Raw genomic sequence first — 12,287 nt, forward strand, 5'->3', positions numbered from 1 at the left:
GGTTCTGAGAGGGTTATGCAAGCTACAAAATTTTCATGTAATATTACATAATCTCTATATTTGTCAGTTTCTACGCGTTTCAATTCTATTAAAATGTGATTCTTCTGAACTGATTTCACAGTAGTTCTCAGCCTATTGAAAAAAACGTCTTGAATGAGAATGGAGCAGTTAAATACAGTGGTGGATCCTGGTTTTGAGGCGCTTGAATGATTTACATTGATTCATTGTACTCTTGGCCCTGCATCTGCAGGGCCACTGCCAGTGGTTCTGAGGCCCACAGCTCAAGCGTTAGTCTCGCAGCAAGTCTGCCACTGGCCGTGCAGGAGCAAGTTTGGATGAATCTGCCACATCCCTGCTAAGCTCCACTGTGCCTGGATCTCGAACCCACGGTGGCTTCTGCGGCTAACAATGATTTCTGGAGTCGGGATGGCTGGATGCAGGGGAGGGCCTGAAGGAAAGCAGAACGGAAGGGAGGCCGGGTGCCTTTGGAGGGGCCGAGCCTGAGTGTGGGACTGAGTGATGGGTACAATTTCATTTGTTAGCATGTTCTGGGATAGAGGAAGCTGTTTGGGTAACAAGGAAAACACGTATTTCCTGGCAGTTTAACCTGTATCATGGAGAATAAACATTTGGTCATAGATTGACTCCTGTTTGCAACTAATAACCCCTCTAGGACTCCCAACCCACCCTGTTCCTATAGCTCAAACCCCACCTTGAGTCTTGTGTCTTGATGCCTAGTATCTCCAACCTGGAGACTTTGCTGGGGTGCCTGCCTCCTATCATTGCCATGACAGTTGCAGAAAAAGCCTTTTATTCCCCACAATCCAGGTTTAGGGGTGAGATGTCCTTTGACAAGGCGAGTGAGTGTACAGCATAGTGGAAGCCGGGAGATGCTAGACTGGGAGTTACTCCCAGATCAATGCCCTACTCACCTGGGTTTCGTTTTCCCAGGGCCTCAGCCTTGCCACAGACCCAGTTCTTCGTGTCAATATCTTCTAATAGATGCTGCCTTAACCCAGGACCACAAGTTGGCCTGGATCTGAGGTCACCCCACTCTGGGACCCAGTTGCTGCCCCATGGCTGCAAAGCCAGTGCTCGAGCTGGCATAGACATCTTAAACTAGCCAGTCCAAGCCTAGCGTTCTCATTAGCCTGGTTTCTATGGGAAGGGCAGTCCGTAAGCACAGCTGCATCTTAGTGTCCCCCACCTCCAGCCCCGAACCCGACACTGGCAACTTTGCCCTTGGTGTTAGCTGAGGGAGAAGCCCTCTGTCCCTCCATCCCTTCTTACCTCCATCCACTGCACTTGATCTGGCCCTAAGGCCTCTTTTCCCCAGCACCCTTCCATCTCTGTTCCCTCAGGAAGCAGTTTTCCAGGAAATAGTAAGATCAGCTTGACCTTGGAAACTCACCTGGCTGTGAGTAATAAATCGTTGAAGGTTTTGTTCTCTTTATTGTGGAAATGAGATTTCTAGCTCTTGTACTTTTTGGGATTTTGTCTTCTAAGCAAATAGAAATGAACCCCATGCAAACCTTTTTTGAGTTCCCCTTTTCTTCCTGTTGTTCTAATACGCTTCCACGGCATATTTTCCTAAGTCTCAAATATAAAGGCGAATCATTCCTAATGAACTCAGCCTAACACAGCACTTGACGCTTGGTAGATGCTGGTAAGTACTTAGTGAACAGAGAAAGTGATTAAGAATAAATCTTAGAGACAAAGCATTTAAGAAAGGGCTGGGGGTAAACCCCATTTGGCAGGCCTGAGACGGCATGTTGTCCAGAGGCACGTAGCTGTCCTGATGAGGTGGTGCGTCACCTGCTTTGGCCTTCACTAAACTGTTTTGATCCAGTCCCCTGCCACGGGATGTTTTGAGGAGGGGCTGCACTCTCCTGGGTGGCTTGGATTGTGGTCTCCTGGTGAGTTGGGGGGCTGGGAGGTGAGCCTGGGTCTGATCTGGGCCATGGCCCGGCACCAAGGACACCCTTCGTATCCAGGTGGCCTGTGACGGGGAGGGGTCTCCAGCCCTTGCACTACCATCGACATCATGTGATGAGCAGTGAGGCAGATAAGAGTGCGGGTATTAGAAATGCCTGGGATGACGATGAAAGGCCTGCTCAGCCTACTAGCGTGTGGCTTTGGGCAAGAGACAATGTCTCCGGGCCCAAGTGCCCTCAGCATCAGATGGGGACAATCGTGGGGCTGGGATTCAGAGACTGTCATGCAATTAGCCTGAGTCTGGGCATGTAGCAAATACTCATTCTGTTCACTTTGTCCTTCATTAGTATATAATTTTTAAATAATTATAAATGCTTCATACATGCATATGGTTAAACAGACATTACCTGTATACTCGTGAAGACTCAAGTTAAAGCCCCTAACCATTACGGAGCTTATGAAACAGGCGCCAGGACCTGAGAAGGTCTCCGTGTGTGCCCCTCTGCCCCTTCCTGAGCTCCTCCTGCTAATCCTTGGTTGACCTCATCAGTCTGCCCAAATATGCCCTTTGCAGTCACAAATTGTTTAGTTTCCCTGCTTGTTTTTGAGCTTCCTACACATGAAATCATATCTTCTTGTGTGGTTTGCTTCTTTCCCTTTGTTATTTTCATGCCTTTCATCCCCAGTTGCCATGCTCCTGTGGAGTCACCCATGACATCGATGTACTGCGATGGCCATTTGGGTTGTTAACACCACCATCTGGCCATTATCAGCAGAGCTACCTTCAACATTTTTGGTGCACAGAAATTTCTCCACTGTGGGTTTTAAACACTAACTTCACCAGAATGTATCAAATGGTTTCAAAGTCATGTATAAAATCCCATAAAAACATAGCCACAACCCTCAGCACTTTCTGTTGAAAACACTGTCCTTTCTTTACTGCTCAGAACTGCTGCCCCTCAAGAATCTAGGGCCATCCACAGCAGGTCTGATCCTGGCCTCTCTGTTCCCCGCCTTGCTCTGTGGGTCTGTTCCTGGGCCAATGCCACAGTGTCTTCCTCTCTACTAGAATTTTATAATCTTTATGACAATGGGTAAGGCAATCCTCCTGCCTTCCTTCTTTCTCCAAAAGAGTCTTGGCTAGCATTGAATCTTTTGTATTGTCATATACATTTTTAACCAACCAGTACAGTTCCACTACAAAGCCAGTTGAGGTTGCATTGATTCTATAACTCAGAGCAGTATTGACTAATTGACAACACTGAGTTTTTCCGTCCATGAACAAGCTGTGTGTCTTGCCAGTGTCTCATTTTTATGTCCCTCCCTTAATAAAATTTTATAATTTTTCCAGAGGTTTCCCACATCTTTTGGTAAATTTCCTAGATACCCAAGATATTTTAAAGTGTACAAGATATTTAAATTGTTAAGAAATTACTACTGGGAATTCTGTTGGAATAGCTCAAACTTTATTCTAAATAACACAGATATCCAGTGGTAAATGTCACTATTCCCATGGCATTTCTGACCCTGCTTGAGCAATCCAGGCTTCTTGTGAAACTCAGGGATAATTAAATTCCATCCACGAAAAACCTGCTCCAAACCTTCACATATTGTACTCATTTTGTAGAGTGGAACCTGCTGCATTTCTACATTTGCTAAGTTCAGCAGTTTTCACTGAGGAAGAACCCAAGAATTATCCAATTCTACCTTTACAAAGAATCTCTAGTAAAATAACAATAATTCAATATTCGGCAAGTATTTATTAAGCACTTACTCTGGACCAGACACTATTCTAAGCACCGAGGATACAGCGGTGAATGAAGACAAAGCTTGTGACCTTGTGGCAGTTATATTTTGAATGGGGAGGCAGATAACTAACAAGCTAACAAACTATTTTCTAGAGGTACAGAAGTGAGGATGATGGAAACGTGAAGGTTCATCCAAAGCAGGAATCACAGGGCTGTAGAAAAGAGAGAAAAATGAAGAGAAGCATTGAGGAGAAATCAAAAGCACACAAAAACCCTTCTGGAAGGAGGACTCTCAGTTCAGCCTCACCAGGTGGGGGCTGAGAGGTTCTGCTCTCATGGGGAGCTGGGAGCGTTTACCAGAGGCCGTGGAGTCTCTCGGCCCCCATGCTGTGTGAAAGATATAGCCGTCCACCGCCCAACTCACCCAACTTTTTTATGTCCTCTCCTTTAGATATTTCTGGAAATGAATTGGGGACCAGAAGAAAAAAAAAGCTCTAACTACACAGACATTTACTCCATCTCTGTCGCTTTTTACTCCATCTCTCACAGAAAGACAACCACCCAAGGAGCTGTCTCCCCTCTCCACGGGTGGCCGGCTCAGTTCACACAGAGGTGAGGCAAAGAGCACCCAACGTTGCCAGAAATGTCTATCATCATGTCCCCATTGGGAGGCCCTCCACTCTCAGCTGCTGACCTCCGCTTTCATTCCATCCAATACCCTATCCTAACCCAAGAGGCATCTTCCACTTATGATTTGCAAGAGAGAGTTGAAGGCTTCAGCATGGGGAAGTGGTCCTCCAGATCTTTACGGCCTCAGGAGACTGCACGGGGAGCCTTGGAATGAATGGGCTGGTTTGACATATGCTTCAAAACCCTTTACAGAGGAATTTTTATTTTGTTATATGTCATTTCATTTAGATATAATTCTGTGAAGTAAATTTTTTTCCAAACGATGTCTAATTATTAATACTTTTCCAATTTAGAAATTAAAAATGTGATCTTCACAATTTAAAACACGGTGGGCAAATTAAACCAGATACTGTCGGAGAGGAGTTTGGTAAACTAGAAAAATATATGAAGAAGTTATTCATGAGAAGAACAGAGACAGAGGGATAGAAAATAGAAAAGAGAAGTTAGATATGAAGAGGGTAAAATGAGAAAGTCAAACATATAGTTGGAGTTCCAGAGGGGGAGGAGAGAGAGAATGGGGAAAGTCAATATCAAAGAGAAAAGGCTGAGCATTTTCTGAAATCCTCCTGAATCCACAAATTCGGGAATCTTAGTGTGTACCAAGCGGGACCGAGTTTTAAAAACCTATCGTTAGTTACACTGTTGGGGAACCATGGAAATGCCAAAACCAAAAGTGTTCTTGAAAGCGGCCAGGGAGAAAAGGGACATCACCCAAGTGTTCCCCATCTACAATGACAGTCAGAAGACAGCAGAATGAGAAAAGCGAATGGTCACTTTAGCTCTGTTATCCAGGAATCAGGACAACATAAGGGCTTTTCCTGAGAACAAAAATAAAATAAGGAAAAAAAAGGCAGAAAAAAGCTGTGGCCGAAAGTGCTGGTCGTCCACCAACATCCATCGTCCCTTCTTCCATAGTAATAGACCTCCTGATTTTTAGCTGGGCACAGGTTGAGAAGCAAGTGCCTCATGTGATATGGTGCTAAAATGTTCAGGTAGGTTTTGAGGCCCGTACTACTTTGGTGGATAGACCACAATTTGACCAAATTTGTACCATTAGGGAAGTGGTAGGAAAGATCCAGAATGATGGCTTATGTTGGCAATTTTTTGACCACTTTGAGCAAAGTCCTGTGAGAGACAAGAACTCCAACTAAATCTAGCCAAGTTGCAAGCAGAAACGGAAGGACCAGAGTTTTGCCAATATAAGCACATTGTGTCTCTGGTCTGCCAAACACTCGTATACAACCAAGTCAGGCAGTTATGAGCTATTCATCTGAAGGGGCAGGTTCTGAACAAGATAATGCTCTTGTTCCTTGGAAAGACAGCATGCAGCAAGATGAGGTTAAAGTAGGATTAAAGGTGTTGTTTTCCATTACAAAGCTATTGTAAACAAGAAGAAAATCTGACAAAATTAGATTATGGCAATAGGGCTTTGGGACAGGAACTCTCTCATGCTCGCTGGTGGGCGTATAAACTGGGATGGTTTGGCATCATTTAGTAACATAAGCATCTGCAATATCCCTCTTGAGGGTATAAACCAAAGAAACTCCTGCACATTTGCAATAGAGTATGTGGACAGAAATGCTAATTGACAAATGCAGAAATGGCCCCAAGTCCACTTGCAGCGCAGTGGATAAACCGTCATATATTTATATCACAGTGCCAGGCAACGAAGAAAATGAACAGAGCATAGCTACACGTGATGACATGCATAAATCTTAGAAACAACTTTGGGCAAAAGAATCATTAACAGAAAATTATTCCCAATATGTGATTCCATTTGTAAAAAGTTGAAAACCAGGTTAAAAGTAAGCTATATTTTTTAGAGATGTATTCCTTAGTGGCAAACATTATATAAATCAATAAAATGTCCAATTTATGCGGTAAAAAACAAGCAAAATAAAAGCATTCAACAAAATATACACAAAGAACATAGGGGACATGTGGAAAGTAAAATGTTTCTAGGTCTTTGATAATGAGAGAGGTTAAAATACCAACTTTAGAATATAAGACTGTCTCTCATCCCACATGCTCATCTTACAACATGACCTGGCCACCGTTCCATGGGTGGAATCTATGTTCTCTTCCTTTTAACCTGGGAGGAACTTTGAGACTCCTCTACTAAGAAGATACAGTGGAAGTGACGCAATGTGACTTTCAAGAATAGAGCATAAAAGTGCCACCACCTTTTGCCTGGATCTCTTGGGACATTTGTTCTGTGAACTCAGCCATCGTCCGGCGAGGAAGCCCATGCAGCTGAGGAGAAGCCCAACTGGAGAAGCAGGCTCTTCCCTCCCAGGCCCCAGACCAGCTGAACTGCTAGCCAACAGCCAGTGTTAAGGTCATGTGGGTGATCTGTATTGAAAGTGGACTGTCCAGTTTGAATTCGAGCCGTCTCAGGTGATGCCATGTGGAGCAGATTTAAGTCGTTCCTGTTAGGCTGTCAAAATTGCATATTTGTGAGCAAAAAAAAAAAAAAAATTGTTGTTTTAAGCAACTTAACTTTAGGGAAGTTTGTTACTCAACAATAGATCGCTGATACAACGGAAAAATTCTAGAGGCATTTTCACTAAAATCAGAAATAAGTCATGGATGCCCACTATCACTGCTACTTTGTATCATAGCAATGAACTTCTCAGACAATGCACTCGGGCAAGAGTAATTAATTACACACAGAATATATAGCCAACGAACTTTTCCCTGTAGAATTTACAATAAGCATTTTCCCATGATACTATAGTTTTTGTACCTATTGTATATATTTGCTATATAATAAACTATTAAATGGCTACATAATAGTTTACATTCCTATTTTTAATATTTTTCAAAATTTCTACCTTTACAAACACATCTGTCACGAACGTCCTTGTGGTGAACTGGATCAAATGACAGGGACATTTTACGGATTCAAAATAAAATTAATAAATTTTCCTGAATTGCATTTTAAGTCACTACAAAATAGACTACAAGTTTCAATTTATCATTACCCACACTAATTATGAGTCTTTGTTAATCTGATTAGTGAAAATATTCATTTCAGTGTTGTTTCTCTGCATTTCAATTGGGTAAAGAACAATTGCTGACCTGCTTTGAGTAGAATATCAGGGAAGATGCTACAAAGCTCGACTCCTCTGAAAGCGTCTCCCACACGCTGGGAAAGCGGGTCTAGATGTACGGTCTCCTCTGCCAGCAATAATCTATGCATAAGACGATCAAATAAAAAAGCCACTGCCTGCATGTTTGCTGCAAAAATAAAGAGAAAAATAATGTAAACTCTTACGCCTTGTAATTTTACTCTTCAACAATATTTGTTGAAAACCACGTGCCCTGCACCGAGCTAGAAACATTCCCCACCTTCCAGGAACTTACTCTGTAAACTGGAGAGAAGACAAACAGAAAGGCATCCAAAGGCAGAGATATCTGCACCTCTTTTGTTTTCTATAAAAACAATGGGTTTATGAGTTTAAAAAATACGTATGCAGTACCTTCACTTTATACTTTAAAGATTTATATATTTCACCTTACTTATGCCTATAATAGAGACCACCATCCAAACTAAAATGGGCAAATAGAGGAATTTATGGTTTTACTACATCCAAATCCACAAGCCTAAGCCGGGCACCTACCAGGTTATTGTCCGTCATTTTGTTAAGCATGGGAGGGCAGAGGCACTCTTCGTGTATAGTGGTTCCTTGCTAGCACTTTTCTAAATCCTGGTGATGCTTAGGGGTCAGGGTGGCATCTGTGCCCTCACCATCTGAGATCCAGAGCTCAGGGACCAGAACATGGCCCAGGGTGCTTAAAACATGGTTCCTCAGCTCCTTGCCTTTTGCAAAGGCTGGGAAGGCTGTGCCCTCATCCCCTCTTGTCGCAAAGAATTCTTTGGAGCCCCCTGCACGCTGCCAGATCGGCAGCCTAAGGGGCTTGGTATTGCAGGGGCTTCCTCCAAGCCAGATGAGATCGCAAGGAGAAGGCGCCAGTGGAAACGAAATGAGTGGCTTTCTCGGAACTCTTGTCCCGAGGCTAGGAGGGACCTAATGTCATCGCTAGCTCTGCTCCTGCTCTCTGAAATGGCCCAGAATGATGCTATACTCAGTGCGAAAAAGCTTTCTGTTCCTTTCCTTTGTCTCTTGCCTTAAATCCTTTCATTATATTCTAACTTTCTAGAGCCCAAGCTAGTACATTATTTACCATAGCACAGACCCCAAATACTTACTATACTGTGTTCAGGAAACCAGGAACTGAAACAAAAGACTTAAATATTTCAGCAAATAAAGAATACCCAGTTTAATTTTGTGCAGAGGACCTGGTGCATATCATACATCTCCCAGGTGCAAGTCTGCTGTTGTCAATCAACTCGGACACATCCTTGTTCTTGGTTTCTAGAGAATCCCCTTGGACCACTTGGCTACTCCACCTGGGAGGTCACGGCTTAGTGCCACTCTGAACTCTCTCGTTGGGTAACTCCCACCCCGCCCGCAGCCCGAAGGCCATAGCACAATGGGCTCTGAAATATTTTCCAAGGTGAGAAATCTTTATAAGGGAGTGAACTAAATTTCTCAAACATACTGAAATCAGTATGGAATTAATAAGATGAATAAGAGGGCAATCAAACTGCAGAATATCATTCGAGATGGTAAATGCAAATGGACTCTACAGGAATGAGACCAAGTTCTCATGTGACTTCTAAACTGGTTCCAAAGGAAATTTCCAGTGAGGGATCCTAAACGTGTGTTGACCACCTGGCGGGCAATATTTCCTGTGTAAGACCAGCCTCTAGTTTAAGGGTCGGTCACGACATTTTACCCATATCGTTTAAAATTTTGCTAACAGTTGGACCTGCTTTTTGTAATGGCCAAGCAGCTCCTATCAGAATGATCTCCCACAGACGACCACTAAAATCTCTGGGGAAAATATACAAAACTGTTGCTGGAAGATACTGAACAGAAAACAAAAGTAGGTTCTGGGTGGGGGGGGAAACTCTCCCAGTCACTTTCTTCTTATGGGGTCAACAACTGGGAGTTTCCCATTTTTGCAGCTTTCATCCTTTGGCCAACCCCGGTCCACCCCATGCAGGAGAGATGAACTCTGCATAGAATCTGGGGGCTTCTAGCTTGAAGAACCAGAATTAGTTTGAGGCAACTTGATTAAAATCACCTGTCAACCCCACTGGCACTCACTGGCACTCATCTCATACAAAGAAAGAAATGCATTTCCTATTCACGTTCTCACATGCACAAGGGTGGTCATTTGTACCTGAGATTGTTCGAGGACAAAGGACGTCTTTGTGAAGTGACCAACCACAGGGTGTAGCACACGGCAGGCGTACAATGAAGGTTTCTTTCCTTTCTCCTCTTCCTTCTCGAGAAACAGCGATCACACTCTCAGAGTTCAGATTTCACATCCACAAATTCCTCTTCTGGTCCCTTCTCTGAACTTGGGTTGTCTAATAAAACTTAAGGGAAAGATGTCTCTCTGTGGACGATGGTCTCATAAACATTCTCGAGCAGAGAGTCTTCAAATGTCAAGGAATTTTTAAGGCCAAGTCATTGCTAGAAAAAAAGAGCATGGAGTTGTCTTGCAGAACTAAGTGGCTTTCGGGGATATGTAATAGTCGAAGGAACTTGTAACTACTGAAGGAATAGACAGCAAAGGCTTCTCCTTTCATCCAAAAATAAGACTGGAACTGGTAGGATTAAGGCATTCAGTCTTGGGCCACCCGTGTAGGATTCAAAGATGGTCCCTGGTCCTGGCCACCTTCACAGCCAGGCCATCATAATTCTATATTCCTTGCTTGCTTTTATGCTTTTGTCTACTTTTAAGGGTGTGGTGACTAAGTCTCAGTGGTGAAGGTCACAGCCCAACAGTGTCTGTCAAGGGCCTTGTCAGGAAAGCTCTTGGTATAAGAGACAAGTCTGACTGATCTAAACTTGGAGAAATCCTAATCACGAGTTGGGTTTTGGGGGTCGGGACATGACTGGGCCCTCACGAAGTTTCTGCATTCCAAGTTGTTGCGGTCAGCCCTTGGTCCGCAGTGTTCCAGCCATAAGCACACAGCCTGTGGGTGGGAACTTGGCGGGGCAGCCAGCAGGCCTTTTGAACATTCACCCTTAACCAGCAGGGGGAGGAGCCTGTGTTAGCTAAAAGCAGTAGCTGTAGTACCGGGCCAAGTTCTCTCCTAGGAGCTCACTCTTTAGAGGAGAGAGATAGCAAAGTATAGGGTGGTGAGAAGGTTGACTTTGTTCTTTTTAGGGTACAAATCCCAGGCTCTTTTTCTTAGAAAAATGAGCTCAGGAGCATCGCAGAGAGAGAATGATTGTGAAATTGATTTTCCTGTAGTTAAGTCAGGTGCAAAGTCAAAGTCCAAGGCCATTCTCGGAGACCTCACCTCAATTCTTCCTCCAGCTTCCTTTTCAGTCATCAGAAGTTCCTGGGCTGAGAGGATCAAACCAAGAGAAGGCCGGCCCTGTGAGTCAGCCCTGGAGTGGCTCAAAGCAGCACCCTGACCAAGGAGGGAGGAGGTGGGGACGCTGGACTTCCTCGGCTCTCATCAGCACACGTACTGATGACACCTTCCACATTCCCCAAGGTTGTCTTCCTAGGTAAGCATCTGTATGGTGCCAAGGGACTGGGACAAGTAAGGACACTGCAGCAACAGTGGATGAGGAAGAACTGTTCAAACATGTCCAGTGGTGCAGAGGGACTTGTCAAGGTGAAGATGCTCATCCTGCGCTCCCAAAGATTCCTGGCAATTCCCGGGACTCGGTAGTTCCAAAAGTTCTCTGGGTGATTCTGCAGTAGGAGGTCCAGGTAAAAAATTTGGGAAACACTTTAGAGACCCTAATGGGGCTCCTCCAGGCTTGGTGTCTGTCCAGAGTGACTGGGTCAGGACAGAATTGGGAGTGATGATGGTAGGAGGTGGGGGATCAAGGAGAGAACAAACGGATTGGATCTAAAGGTTTGAGTATACATCTATGAAACACCTGTTGGTACGTTTACATAACAATCTAACTCATATCAGCAACAGTTATTTAGCTCGAGATTCTTCTGCTCTGGGCCAGACTCAGCTGACCTGGGATGAGTTTACTCACGTCTGGGGTCACGTGGCAGGTGGGCTGGCAGGTGGGCTGGATGATCCCAGATGGCCCCTCTCTCAGATGAGTCTTTGTGGGTGCTAGGCCATGTCATCTATCAGAATAGTAAGGGTTTGCTCATAGGGAGGCAGGTTTCCAGAAGCAGCAAGTAATTTTCGAGTTCACTCTAGCATTATCTTTGCTATTGTCCTATTGGCCAAAGCAAGTCACCTGTCTAAGCCCGGCCTCGGGACGTGAGGGTCCTCCAAGAGTGTGGATACAGGAAGGCATGAGCACATACAGGGGGTGCCCTATACCCCAGCAGTCTCTAACCTTTGTGACACCAGGGCCCGGTGCTCCTGTGAGAATCTAATGCCTGATGATCTGAGGTGGAGCTGAGGCGGTGATGCTAGTGCTGGGGAGCGGCTGCAAATATAGATGAAGCTTTGGTCACTTGCAGGCCACTTATCTCCTGCTGTGCAGCCCGGTTTCCTAACAGGCCCTGGAGGAGTACCTGCTGCAGCCCGGGGGGGTGGGGGGAGTAGGGAGAGTGGTTGGGGGGTGAGTACCTCTGGTATACCTCATGGAGGAATGAGAAGAGACAAAAGGGAACTAGTCATAAAATAAAAATTAAAAAGGCCATTCTTGAGATTGGGTGGGGCAGACGATCTATGTCTTCTACCACAGGAGGAAAGGGAAGCCCCGACAAAGGCCCACCCCGCCCCCACGGTTCCCCCGGAGTGAATATTTGAAGAAAGCAGAGCCTAAAATCACAGCAGTTCCCTGCCTCAGTCCTCCACAGCCTCTAAAACTGGAGCCTGTGCTCAAACAGGTCCGGAAACAG

The sequence above is a fragment of the Pteropus alecto genome, unplaced genomic scaffold, assembly GCF_000325575.1.
Source record: "Pteropus alecto unplaced genomic scaffold, ASM32557v1 scaffold156, whole genome shotgun sequence".
Taxonomy (NCBI): domain Eukaryota; kingdom Metazoa; phylum Chordata; class Mammalia; order Chiroptera; family Pteropodidae; genus Pteropus; species Pteropus alecto.